Source organism: Protopterus annectens, chromosome 1.part1, assembly GCF_019279795.1.
Source record: "Protopterus annectens isolate FY-2018-M chromosome 1.part1, PAN1.0, whole genome shotgun sequence".
Classification (NCBI taxonomy): domain Eukaryota; kingdom Metazoa; phylum Chordata; order Ceratodontiformes; family Protopteridae; genus Protopterus; species Protopterus annectens.
Genome location: NC_056726.1, coordinates 508,230,536 through 508,244,983, shown reverse-complemented (window position 1 = coordinate 508,244,983; position 14,448 = coordinate 508,230,536).

Here is a 14,448-nt window from a genome sequence, read left to right as displayed (position 1 = left end):
AGAGTGCATTCAACAGTGCAGGCATGTCCATTATTTGTAAAAGCAAATATAAGAAAAAGGATTATTGAGAATGACCACTGGCAACAGTACCACACAGCACTTATATTTACAAAAGTCTTGGCACCTCTGCCACACATATATAATATTGTGATTAGACAGACAGATAAGGGGGGTGCAATTGTGGTTTTAGACTACGTTATGTACTCCAATACTACGAAGAACATGCTAAAATGATGTTAACACATATTCTATGCTCAATAATTTATCATTAGATAGATTAATTAAGAATGTGCATGCAGAATTATATGACTTATTATTATGTGGTGTGATAGATGATGAACTATATAAATATTTGTTGGTTGATTCACCATTGGTTCCTTCATTCAGAGGACTCCCCAAGATCCACAAAACTTTGGTCTGCCCACCAATGAGACCCATTGTTTCTGGTGGGGGGTGGCTTATGGAGCCGGCATCCATATGAGAAACATCTTAGACCGATAGTTAATGACACAACAACTATACTTAAGGATACACAACAGTTTTTGGAGGATTATGGTGCACATCTTTCTGCACACAATACAACTGATGGTGAGTTGTTGGTCACAATAGATGTGGTATCTTTGTTTACTACCATACCTAATGATGTAGGGATGGAATATCTAAGGTTATACCTTATCGAGAAAGGAGTGCACAGGGATCTGGTTATTAAAATCAGTATGCTACTTGATTTGGTACTTAATAATAATGTATTTATGTATAATGATAACTATTACCTACAAAGAAAAGGGGTTGCAATGGGCACCCCTTGTGCCAACTCGTATGCCAACCTTGTGTTGGCATACTGGGAGAATACATATGTCACATCCAACATGAACTATGCTAACAACATCAAGTTCTACAGGCTTTTGTGGACGATGTGTTTTTTGTATGGGATGGGACTATGGATGGGTTAACTGAATTCATTGAATATATAAATGGTACGACAAATTTCTTGAGTTTTGAACATAAATGCTCTAATGATGTGATTGATTTCCTAGATGTACAGATATCAAAGAGAAATGGGGTGGTGCATTCAGAAATATACAGGAAATCTTGTTGGAGGAATGGTATTCTACATCGTAGTAGCATGCATCCACAACATATTTATGGTAATATATTAGAGAGCCAGACCCTGCGAGTCTCTCGTTTGACTACAGAAGATGAGGTTTTTAATTGTAAACAAGGGATGCTAGTCGGCAATCTCTTAGCAAGAGGTTATAATGAGAAAGAAGTAGAAAACATCTATAGTAATACCGACTCAATGAGGAGAGGCAAGGGCAAACCATATTTATATAGACACCAAGGCTGTGATACCGCTGAAGTTAACAGAGGACATCATACAGCTATTAATAGGATTATAATTCCTTATTCCAATAAGAATATGAAGATAAAGGATATTATAAATAAGAACTGGAGTATCCTTACTACTGATGATACTATTTCTGAAATAGTAGGCAATAAACCTAGGTTCAGTTATAGGAATATGAAATCTCTGAAGAGGTTACTTTGTTATGAGGACAATGACAAGGAGTGACTATATCAAATAGGAAGGGTACATTTCCTGTAGAGGGTGTCATCAATGCACATATATGTCAGGAAATAATGTCTTTATACACCCAGATATGGGAAATTCTTTTAATTTTGACTTCTATGCTGATTGTAAGTCAAGAGATTTAGTCTATCTGGCTGTTTGCCAGGCATGTTCGTGTTTTTATGTAGGTAAGACGAACAGAAGTCTCAGGGAACGTGTGAGGGAACATGTATATGCCATCAACAAGGAGGATGATCACAATGCCTTAGCTAGACACATATTAAGTGTAGGGACATCACACTCTTTTAAGTTCAGTGTACTACAGTTAATGAAAGGAACGAAAAGATTAGGGAATATAAAAAATCAAACGGAAGAATGTGAGAATAGATGGATCATCAGATTACAGGCATATAGAGGACGAGGGCTTAATGAGAAGGTTACTTTAAAACATTTTCTAGCAGCACATCCTTATAAACATTGATTTTTTGAATTCCTTGATTCTGCTATTTTTCTTGATATAGTTTATATGGTTTACTATTACAAGGTCGAACTGCACTCCTTCGACTGTAGTACAGTCGACAATGGAAGGTCGAAACTGATAATCGCGAACTCAAACAAACAATCTAGGAATGGGTTTCAACATGGGTCGAGGTAGGGGAGATGTCTGTAGTTCAGAATAATACGAACACCTACCTCAACCCATGTTAACACCGTTCCTAGATTGATGTTTTGACTTCGACATTCGACATTTACAACCTTCCGTTGTCGACTATAGTACAGTCGGAGGAGTGCAATTCGACCTTGTAATAGTAAACCAGTTTTTATATATATATATATATATATATATATATATATATATATATATATATATACATATACATATATCTATATATACATATACATATATCTATATATACATATACATATATCTATATATACATACATCTATATATACATATACATACATCTATATATACATATATATATATATATATATATATACATATATATATTATATATATGTTTGTTGAAATGTTATGTTTGTTTTTATGTTTTAGGAAGGCACATTATGTTTATTATGATAGAGATATATTTTATGATGTATGCCTTTATTTTTTAAGTGATTTAAACATGTGATGATGCTATGATGATGCTGATTGGGTGCTTTGTATTGGTGTCCATATTTAAGAATGTTTTTTTGAAATGTAACTGTTTTGAAGTCTGATGAAGCGTTGAGAGAACGCGAAAGCGCTTACTTGCACTGCAGGAATAAAAGAGTTTTTATTAGCCGTGGTGACCCTATCTGTTTTTTGACTTTTGATATTGGATCTGAGAGGGCTCCTTATCCAGGACTGTTTGTTGCGTTACCTCTGCTACACATCCTTCAAGATGTCAGTAATATGTGTAACATATTCCACACAGCACTGTGGCTTCCAGGTATGTCAGTAGCAGAGCAGTGGGTGTCAATGACATGCATAACAGTTGGCACTGCAGTTATCTGCACATGGTCCTGTTAAAGACAGCACTGTACCTAGGCAGCAGAAGATGACTGCCACGAGAACATGCTGGCCAGATCCAGACAGTACTAACCACACATACACATAGCTCATTGACCCCTGCATATTGTGGACAGGCAATATGTTTTCATGTGTATTGGTACATCCCTGCCAATGTGTGCTATGCTGTTACTTCCATGCAAACATATGTGTTACTGCATTTGTGTGGGTATATGGGGAGGGCACACCTGTCCACTGTACACACTTGCACAGACTGTGCTGGTATTTGTTTTATATTTTGGTTCTGTTTACCATACCATTGTGCCCTGTCTTGCAGACTGGAGGCATATCAGTAAAGAGCCCAAGTCAGATTGTACTGGCATACATTGGAGTTTCAGACTTCATACCCTTCATATAGCCTTACTGCAACTGCAGGTCCTGCTGTAATATCACTGTGCGAGTCTGTAGGGTGTTAATTCAACATTGCCTCCTCTTGTGTGCCTTTACCAGACATTTCTCTGTGATTTTCTACAGCTGGCTTGCTGTGTGGGTGTGAGGGATGGCTATGGGACCTCCACCCTGACATCCATGCCTGTGACCTATGACCCCCCACTTAGTTTTCCCCACACCTATAATGCAATGGGATTTGCCACCTTGGGTACTACTGCATAGTGTGTGAAGGTCAGTTTTGGCCAGACATTTCCTGGTGGCCAATGTAGCTGTCAGTTGTGTACTGCTATCCCCAGCAGGCCACCCCATTCCCTTGCATGCATGCAGCATTACCATAGATATGCTAGCAGAACATACTATTCCATTCATTTATTGTTAAGAAGACTGACTTGCTTTGTGCTTGCAGCAGTTATGAGGATAGTGCTTGAGGGAAGCCTATGTTGGATGCACACAGTACACTGCCTATACATGGTAAGGTGCAGGCAATGTGATGTGTGTGTCTTCCATTTTACTGTGTGTGCAAGTCAGAGAGAGGCGTCAGTCCCTGGGGTCTCCACAGTGTCAGTGTGTGTGTGCTATGCATTGCCTCTTGCCAAGGCCTGAGCATACCGGGCACACCTCTGTCTGCCTATAGGAGCAGGCTCAGGGGCCTCCTCCTATGAGTCCCACTGTGCCTGTGGGGACCTTGACAATGGTGATGGGCTGTGTGGCCCTTCCCCATGCTGATCCTGCTGCAGCTGTTTCCGCAGGATCATATTGTGTAGCATGGCACATACTATGAACATGTGTGCACATGTGGCTAGAGAGTACTGCAATGCTCCACCAGATATGTCAAGGCAGCAGAACCATGACTTCAGCATCCCAAACACATGCTCCATAATGATCCTGGTTTGCGAGTGTGCCTCATTATGGCATACTTGTGTGTGGGGGGGGGTGTATGCATTTCTGATCGGTGTCATCATCCTTGGCTCCAGTGCACAGCCAGCATCCCCCACCAGATGGCCATACGGGATGCCCCCACTGGTAAATGCCTGGTACAGCTGTGACGAATGCCAGATGTGGGAGATGTGATAGCTTTCGGGGCTGCTGGCACACACATTCATGATAATGCCTTGGCCATTGCACACGACCTGGCAGTTGATGGAAGGGAAGCCCTTGCAGTTTATGTAGACCATATCCTGTTCACCGGGTGGTGCTTTGATGTGGATGTGCATGCAGTCTATGTCACCCAGTACCGCCAGGTATTCTGCTACATGGTGGAAAAGATGCATATTGCTGGTTCTCTCCTCACAGGTGTTGGGGAAGTAAATGTGCTCACCGACATGTGGTAGCATGGCATCCAGGAACTGGTGGAGTACCCTGGATGAAGATGCCTGTGAGACCCCCCCCCCATCATGTCCCCAGTAGGTCTTTGGAAAGTACCTGTAGATAGAATTCTTAAGGCTGCACATACCTTGGTATCCACTGGGATGGGTTCCCCTCTGTTGGTTCTAGCTCTAATTTGAAGCTGGCACAGCTCAGTGAGTTGCTGAAGTATATCTCTGTCCACTCTGTAGAGCTCTACTATCTCCAGATCATGTAGCCCCTGGCAAGTTACCCTAGGTCTGAACACTCTTCTCTTCCTCCTTGGTCTGTGGCAGTTGTCAGCATTATCCTCCTCTCTGCCCTCAGCCTCTAGCACATACTGATGTATCAAAGCAATGGCAGCCCCTAACATTTTCCCAGCTAAAATCCCCCCCCCCCCCGCATGTATACATCAATGGTGCAGAGTTTGTGGGAAAAACCAGACTGTAAGGTGTTTCCATATTTTATATTGTTGTGCTGCAGATACTGCCTGTATTATTAGCTGACTATGATGCATTCCAGCTGCCACCTATACTACTCATGGCTTTGATTTGGCCACTGATAGTGTTAGAGGCATTACTGGTAATTTGTGCAGGATTGCTTTATTCTGCTGTGACCTTTTTTTAATTATTTTTTACTTACAGCTCCTCCCACTTTCAGCTATGCAGCCACCTGCCAGCTGTATTATTAGGTGCTTTGCCTGGCCCATTGTAAGTTGCAAGAGTCCCATATTAGTGATTTCTACTTCACTTCTCCTTTATTGTGCTGTTGCCCTTTATTTTTACATCTCCTCCCATTTTCAGCTATGCAGCCACCTGCCAAATGTATTAATGCGTGCTTTATGTGGCCCATTGTGAGTTGCACAAGTCCCATATTAGTGATTTCTACTTCATTTCCCCTTTATTGTGCTGTTGCCCTTTATTTTTACATTTTCTCCCATTTTCAGCTATGCAGCCACCTGCCAGCTGTATTATTCAATGCTTTTAATGACCATTGTGAGTTGCATACTCCCATATTGCTGATTTGTACTGCATTTCCCTTGTTCTTCTATTTCCTTTTATTTTTCCTATATTCTTCCTGTTTCAGCTCTGGCACGCCACCCAGACCCATTTAGCTAGTGTAAACAAGAAATGTCCCCCCACCCCCACCCCCCGGGCGCGAACGTGCTCCTCAGTTTATGGAATAAGTGTATACAGCTTCAGACACACACCCTCACTTAGCTGCGTTTAGTTATGCACAAACCCGGCCAATGGAACTCCAATGTGTTAAAAGCAAGCATGACACACACCCTTTTCATTTTAGTTGCTCCTCCTTGTCTACATGATGGTGTTAGAGCACCTACACAGTTATGTGCAGTGTGACACTTAGAAGAATTTTGTGATTCATTATAAGTTCCCAATTAATCCATATTTACTGCACTACACATGAGCTTTCCCCCCTTAGCAGCCAGTGTTTCCTGCCACTGTTTTGGTTCTGCTTACCACTGACTACAATGGCAATATGCAGCTTTCCCCTAAAATGCACTTTTCTCCTTTATTTTTTTATTTTCCCCACAATCCCATTTGTGTGGCACTTCTCTATGCTTAAATGGCCTAGAAATAATAAACTTATTTTTTTAATAAATACCCAGTTTAACATGCCAATGGCCATTGGTATACCTACAGGTTAGGGACCATGCTTTTATTGGAGATGTTATGGCTCCATTTTCAATCCTGCAGAAATGTATTTGGCTAGTAGCAGAATACATTTCTGCAGCTTACACTGTTCCTGCACGGCTACCTGCCTGCTTCCTGGATCACTACTTTACCTCATTTGCATGTTTTTCACCAGCAAATGAGGTATCTAGCATCCTGCATGGGTTTCTGTGCAGGAACAGTGTCGGCTCGCTGGTGCACATCAATACGGCACATTCCTGAATCTTTCGGCAGCCATATTCCATGCAGGAGCAGCTGCACTGCTCCTTCATGGAGATTTTCATTTCATGAATCTGGTGGTATATTCTTGCATGACACTCAGTTGACAGATAAAAGCTATACGATATTTAATTAGGTTACCAAATGTTATTATCTGCATCTTTTAAAACAAAAGAGAAGAGGAACTGCTATACTGTGGTGAAAATCTACTGCAATGGCTAAGGTCATGGAATTCATTAATGAACCCAAAGGAATGTCTACATTTGTAATAATTAAACATCATAGCAATTTTAGCAAGGATTTTCTCGTATGGAAGATACAACTGAACAGAAGAAAGTTAAAATTCTGGCACCAGCTAAAGCACTAAACAGACGGATTACTACTAATAATTTAGTTTATTTAATAGTAAAAGTAGAAGGTAAATCATTGTTTTTCACTTGTTATTCTTATGTGCATGTGATGCAGACTAGAAGTGACAGGATTTAAGCCTCTACAGATTTACTTAATAAAGTGAAATATTTTAAAACTATCTGTTGTCCTTTATCTAAATCACACTATAATGTACTAATAATAATAATGTATTATTATTATAATAACAGTAATTATAATGTACAGTTAACATATTAATGGATACAAGGAAATTTCAGATTAGTTATAGAATCCCAGTATATATGATGAAATTAAAAAAAATTAACAGTTACTTTAAGGAACAAATCTTTCTTTTATCTTTGAATGACACCAGTCAGGTTAGTAAAGTCATACTACATACTATGGGACTCCTTAAAATGCATACTAAAAACAGAATGGGAAGATGGGTTACTAATAAAATGAAAGACTGGGATAAAGAACTGTTAGATAATACTAAAGTCAAAAGTAAAACATTAATGACAAAATATCAAATAGTTTTACAGCATAAAATAGAGATAGCTTTAGAAAAAATAACATTGCACAGTTATGCAATGACCTCAAAAAATCTACACAGATTGCTTAACATCTTATTTCTATTAGGTAAAGGGGCACAAATCAATAATACCCAAAGTCCTCACACAAATAAGCTTACTTCTGACATAGAGAAAATGCTTAATATTTTTTAAAAATTCCATGAAGATCTCAATAAAGATAAAAATAATAATCCTGATTATTACAAAATTGATGGTTTAACTATGAAATTATATAGTCTGTTTCCATTAAATATTTTAGAATTACTGAGTGAAGTTTTCAGGGATAATCAAGAGTGACAAAATAATTCCTCCCTCATGGAAATTTTCTGTAAGGTCACCTATACCTAAACAAGGAAAGGATAATAAGTTTGTTTCCTCATACAGACCTATTTCATTATTAAATGTAGACTATAAAATATTACTTCAATTTTAGCCACAAGATTAAGAAATATAGTAGATAATCCAAATGTAACACCACCACAAGTACATCCACCATAAGGGTCACCAACTCCAGAAAGGAAAGCTAAACGCCAAGATCCACACAAATTTACTGAAGCTTTTGCCAGTGAAATAGCTTTTCATCCAAACAAAATGGGACTTCTTCAGAATAAATGTAAATTAAAACCTGCCCACTTTATACATATTTTGTAATTAGCCAAAAAATCACCAGAATTTAATATAACATAAATAATAAATGATTAATTAAACAAATGTACCAATAAATATAAAAATATAAAAATAAATACATTGGCTTATGTCTTAAAATTATTATGCTTTTTGTAAAACACTGAGAAATATTCTGTTTTTACCAAACAGTATGCTATCAAATTTTATATATGTAGCTATAAAAGATGTACGTAACCAACTCATAAATTAGATGCCTTCTTTTTCAAGACAGGGATTAGAGAAACTACATCATTTATACCAGGTGGATAACAAGCATCAAGCTTCAACTGCCAATATAATTCCTAATGTTCTATTTCTTCTTTCCAAGGACTACCTCTAAGATCATAAGGAATGTTGTCCAAAATGGTAAATAATAAAACTTTTATAATCCTGGCATTTAGTTGTATGTCTACATAGGGCACTGTTTATATTGCTTCCAGAGATGTCGTAATAATGTTCATAAACATGTTTTCTGAGATGCCTCTCCAGTTTTCCCACACAGAATGCAGGGCATCTTGAACATAGTGCCAAATGCTTAGTTGAACAGTTTCCAGCCTGTGGGTAAATAAGCCGTCTCAAACTATTACTTAACTGAATTTTTATTACTTTTATGTGATGTTTTCCAATTTCTTTCTTCATCTCAACTATGTTTTTAATATTATTAGCCCTCTTATAAAAAACGTGGGTCTACTTCCCACAATTTATTTTCACTTTATTGTCACTACCCAAAATGTTCCAATTTTTATTCAAGATATTCTTGATTATGCTAGACCCATCATTATATTGTACTGTTAGTGCCATCATATATGAATTTTTGACGGGCTGTTTAGTTCTTTCATTTCCAGCACTGTGTACATTAGCTGTTATTGGAAGCAATAGGTTTTCAGTCCCTCCAACTGCACACCCCACACTCCCCAACTATATATACCCAACTCCTACATCGCATTATGGTGGGGAAAAGAGCAAAGTTGCGCTAATGGCCCAGTAGTTCTTAACCCAAGGAAAAATTCCGTGCTTTGCAGTAATGAATTTTGCTGTTTAGCTGATGAATACATATTTTGATGAACTAATATAGACCGAAGCTTGTTTTATCTTGTTTAATCTGTCCCAATCCCTGATTTTGCATCCAAGATTAAAAAGACATTTGGCATTGGGCATAGTGGCTACTAAGTTTAGTTTTTTTTTCTTATTAAGCATGTGACCAACAGCGATTACTTTAACAGTCTGCAAAGGATAATGCTCCCTCTGAATCCCTTCATTGAGATCCTATGACTCTATGCAAATTTCGAGTTTGCAACTACCATGCTGTTGACCCAGTCAATAAGTTAGCTACCACACTACATCAAGTGCTTACCTGTATTTAGAGTCTGTTTGGTTTTCTATTTAACAACAGTATTCTGTTTGGAGCATGCATCACTGACAAAGCTGTCTAGTAATAATGTGCAGTGCTATTGTATTTTTAAGCATCCTATGCCCTCAAATATATTAGAACAGCCTTCTAGTACATACTGCTAGATTTTTCTTTTCTTCAGCCCTCTGTATTTTATTTTTCTATACTTGCAATGAAGCCCTTGTAACAGGCATATTTCTTCTACATTCTCTCTTCTCACATAGTATACCGTCTGCAAAATCTGAAAGCTCTGCTTTTTATTTTGAAAGTTCTCCATTAAACATGCTATTTGACAGTCCCTGCACTGGTTTTGCATTAGGACAACTCAAGCATTCACCATGTCTGTCTCTGTGAAGATGTGCGCTGCCCTCTCTCACATTTTCTGAGAATGGCATCAAAGAACTGCTTTGCACTTTTCCTGTGATCGTACACTGTACCTTTTAACTGTAACCTGCATTTCTGTCAACATTTTTTTAACTAAACTTCTTTTAATTTTGTCCACAGACCCAGAAGCATCTTTGCCTAGTATCCCAGCTTGTTTTATCTGTCTTTGGAAAGCTACAACCTAAACAGCTGCTTAGATACCTCATTCTTACAGGCATAGTTAAATCTCTCTGACTGGATGGCTTTAGCTTATAATATAACAGCAGCATACATTCAGACTTGCTTAGCTTGCAGTTCAGAAACAGTATTCTGAATGCAGAGTCAAACAATATATTGTACTGTGCTCCAATATCTAGCTTAAACAAAATATCTTTACCATTTATCCATTATTTCTTAGACCAGAGTTCCTGAAAACTATTCTGGTACTCGCATAAAGCTTTACTGTTAAGCATTCCATCTCACTGCCAATTCATCGGAACATATGGAAGACAGGGCCTGCATGTCAAAATAGCGACTGGTGTCAGTCATTAAATGCGCTAAGAATAAAATGGACAACTCATCCACTGTTTGGGCTGATTTGCTTAGATATATTTATATAAACTTTGCTTTAGTAAAACCTTTTCATCTGCCCAATTATGTTCTTTCATCAGATTCACTGCCTTCAAAAAGGTTATATCCTCAGGAGTTGGACCTAATGAAATAGAAAAATAACAGCCACAGTGGATATAAAAAGTGTACACACCCCTGTTAAAATGTCAGGTTTTTGTGATATAAAAAAATGAGACCACAATAAATCATTTCAAAACTTTTCCCACCTTTAATGTGATCTATAACCTGTACAATTCAATTGAAAAACAAACAAATATGTTAGGGGAAAAATATAAAAAAATAAAAAAAGTACGATAAGCTGGTTGCATAAGTGTGCACACCCTTAAACTAATACTTTGTTGAAGCACTTTTTGATTTAATTACAACATTCAGTCTTCTTGGGTAGGAGTCTATCAGCATGGCATATCTTGACTTGGCAATATTTGCCCACTCTTCCTTGCAAAATCGCTCCAACTCTGTCAAATTGTGAGAGCATCTCTTGTGCACAGCACTCTTCAGATCACCCCAGAGATTTTCTATTGGATTTAGGTCTGGGCTCTGGCTGGGCCATTGCAAAACTTTAATTTTCCTCTGAAGGCATTATTTCAGTTTCCTTAGCACTAAATTTCACTTAGCTACTTCTTCAAATCTGGTGATGATTTCCACAAACTTCTGAAAAAAATCCTAAATCAGTACAATCAAGGTTTGAAAGACTATCCTCCATGTAATGGAAATGTTTAAACCAGCAGCAAGGCAGTCCAAATGAAGCACAGGAAACATCTCCACTCTGTGATGCCAGCAACTTAAATTCAGTCACCAAGCTTGGATACTAATGGTTAGCCTAAGTGTGCGTGTGTGTGTGTGTGTGTGTGTGTGTGTGTGTGTGAGTGGTCATCACAGAGTATTCAGCTATTTTACTTTAAGAGGTTGGGGGGGTTGATTTGCCTGGCAATCGCCTGGTGGAGGGTTGGGTTGCTTACTGCAGAAAGTCATTCTGAATAGGAGGAGCACACAGATACTATAAGTTTGAGCTCTTGAAACTGCAGAAAGTATGGCTGTGTAAGTAAACTTATAACAGTAAAGGTTCAAATGATCACTGCTGTAGTATCCTTAGTTATGTGGGTTATATCCTTCCAAAGATACAACAGCCGGCCAAATTCCAAAGATTCAAGGCACCATACAAGCATACAAACCATTAGGCAGCTTGAGCTGAGCTGCTTGAAACATAGGTTTGTGTGCCAAGCCCTTAAGAGCTTTCATGCCAACTGAGCCCTGAAAGGAAAAAGCTGGGAGTAAAAATATATAAACATATATGCACACCCTAACAAAATCAAAAAACAAAGAGGGATGGATGGAGGAAGTGGCTAACTGCAGCAGTGATCACTCTAACATCTACTGTTAGGGTAAGTTTACTTACACAACTGTCCAATGTTCATCATATTGACCCTTTCTGCACTAGCTTATTAACTATATGTGTAGCTTACCCTAGATTACAACATTTGGGAGGTTGAACGGGAAGGATCCAGGAAACCTTGGAGAATGGATCTAGCAAAGCCTGATCTAGAACTACAGAATGAATCAGGCTTGCAGTGTTTTGTAAAAGTAAGTTCTAGAAGCAGCAGGTTGGGTCCTTGGTATACTTCTAGAATCCACCCATTTCCAAAAAGCCATAGATGAAGTCAATGTCCTTGTAGAGTGTGCCTTGACCCTGCCTGGAGTAGTATTATTATGGTAATAATAGCAAGTAATACCCTGAAACAACCATTAGGAAATAGTCTGTTTTGGCACAGCTTGCCCCATCTTTTTACCCTTGCAAGAAATGAACAACCGATCTGAATTTCTAAAAGATTTAGTTATATCAAGATAGTACCCAAGGTGTGTTGTCTGTTGAATGAGTATCCTTTCTCCTTCATTTTCAGGTTAGGAAAAGAAAATGGGGAGATGGATAGTTTGGCTTAAAGTAAACTCAAATACCACTTTAGGCATAAAAGAAGGATTAGTTCTCACAGAAACCCTGTCTCTGTGGAAAATAAGATAAGGTTGACTCACCATTAGAGCTTGCAACTTCTCTTCTTGCAGACATCAGAACAAGCAGTAAAACAGTTTTCCATTTTAAGGATCCAAAATCAGCCAAATGAGCTTGTTCAAATGGAATGTTAGTTTCTCTAACATAAAATTAAGATCCATGAAGGAAAAAGGTTTTCTTGGAGACCTCTTATGCAAAGCCCCTTTCAAAAACATTTTGACAGGAGAACACATTGAAAGAGGAGGATCCATGGGCAGGCATGCTGAAATGGATGATAAATTAACTATGATGAAGGAGTAAGGCCATAGGATAATAATTCGCACAAATACTATAAAACCAGAGAAACACTAGTCATGAATGGGTGCTGGTTATGTTGTTGGCACCAACTAAAAAACCTTGGCCATTTGCTAAGATGTGATTTTCTAGTAGCAAGCCTTCTTGCCTCCATCAGTACCTGCTGTACATCTTTAGCAACTAGATGCCTAAAGGGAATTGAGACCCTATCATCCAGGCAGTCAGTTGAAGTTGACTGGGGTATGGTTGTCCTTGTTCTTGTGTGAACAGATCCATTCTGTGAAGAAGCTTGTCGTAATTGCCCCTGGCCAGTTCCCAAAGAAGGATGCACTATTGCTGTCTGGGCCAGAAGTTAGTCACCACAATGATCTTGGGTGATTCCTTCTCAATCTTCATGAGTACTCTGGCTATCAGTGAAAAGGGTAGAAAAGCATACAAGAACATTCCTGTCCAAGGAAAGGAAAAGGCCTCTGTCTTCCAAGCCATCTTGCATGGATTTCTGGAGCAGAATGCTACCATCTGATTATTCACAAAGGAGGCAAAGAGGTCTGCTTGAGGAATTCCCAGAGATGGATCAAATCTTGGAAGATCCTCTGACCTAGTTTCCAGTAGTGAGGGTCTGCTCTGGTTCTGGCCATCTTGTCTGCCACACAGTTTTGTTCTGCTGGAATGTAAGATACCCGTTTAGTGAGATTATACCCATTGAGGGTACCCCAACAGCCACAGAAGACATGCCTAACCCTTGGTCCACAGTGGCTGCAGGTCTTACACCAGTGGGATCTGGGGTAAAAGATGAGTGGTCTGAGGAACCAGCTTAGGCCACAGCTGAGTTACCCAACTGTGGGTGAGACAAACTGTAAGCCTGCTGTTGTGGCAAAGGCTATCTGCTTAAGTTTTTCTTTCTGTGGCTGGAAGAAGGATCAACCATGGGACCTGGAGATTGTTCCATGCTCAAGCCAAAAATGGTGCCTCGTTCCTGGGATAAAACAAGCAGAATAAGCCAGAAAAATGTTAAAGTTGTTAAAAGCCACTTTTTTCCAAACAAAACACAGTAAAAAACACTTTAATACACTTGTAGTGTGCTCCAGTTTAAAAATATAGTCAAGTCTTGTGACAGTACGTTAAAACACAAACATCTACAAAACCAACTTCCCTAAGCAGGAATAAAATAAAACAATATTTTTAATTGTGGAAAGGTTTTCCCCCAAAGGGAACTTGGCTAATTAGCAAAGGAACAGCACAAGCTGACCATCAATCTTCAAAAGTCTGCAAAGTAGCACTCTCATCGGCAACAGGAAAGCTGTGCAAGGCTTGGTGCTCAAACCTATGTTTTTAGCAGCTCAGCTCAAGCTGCCTAACAGTTTGCACACAGAAGGTGCCCTGAAG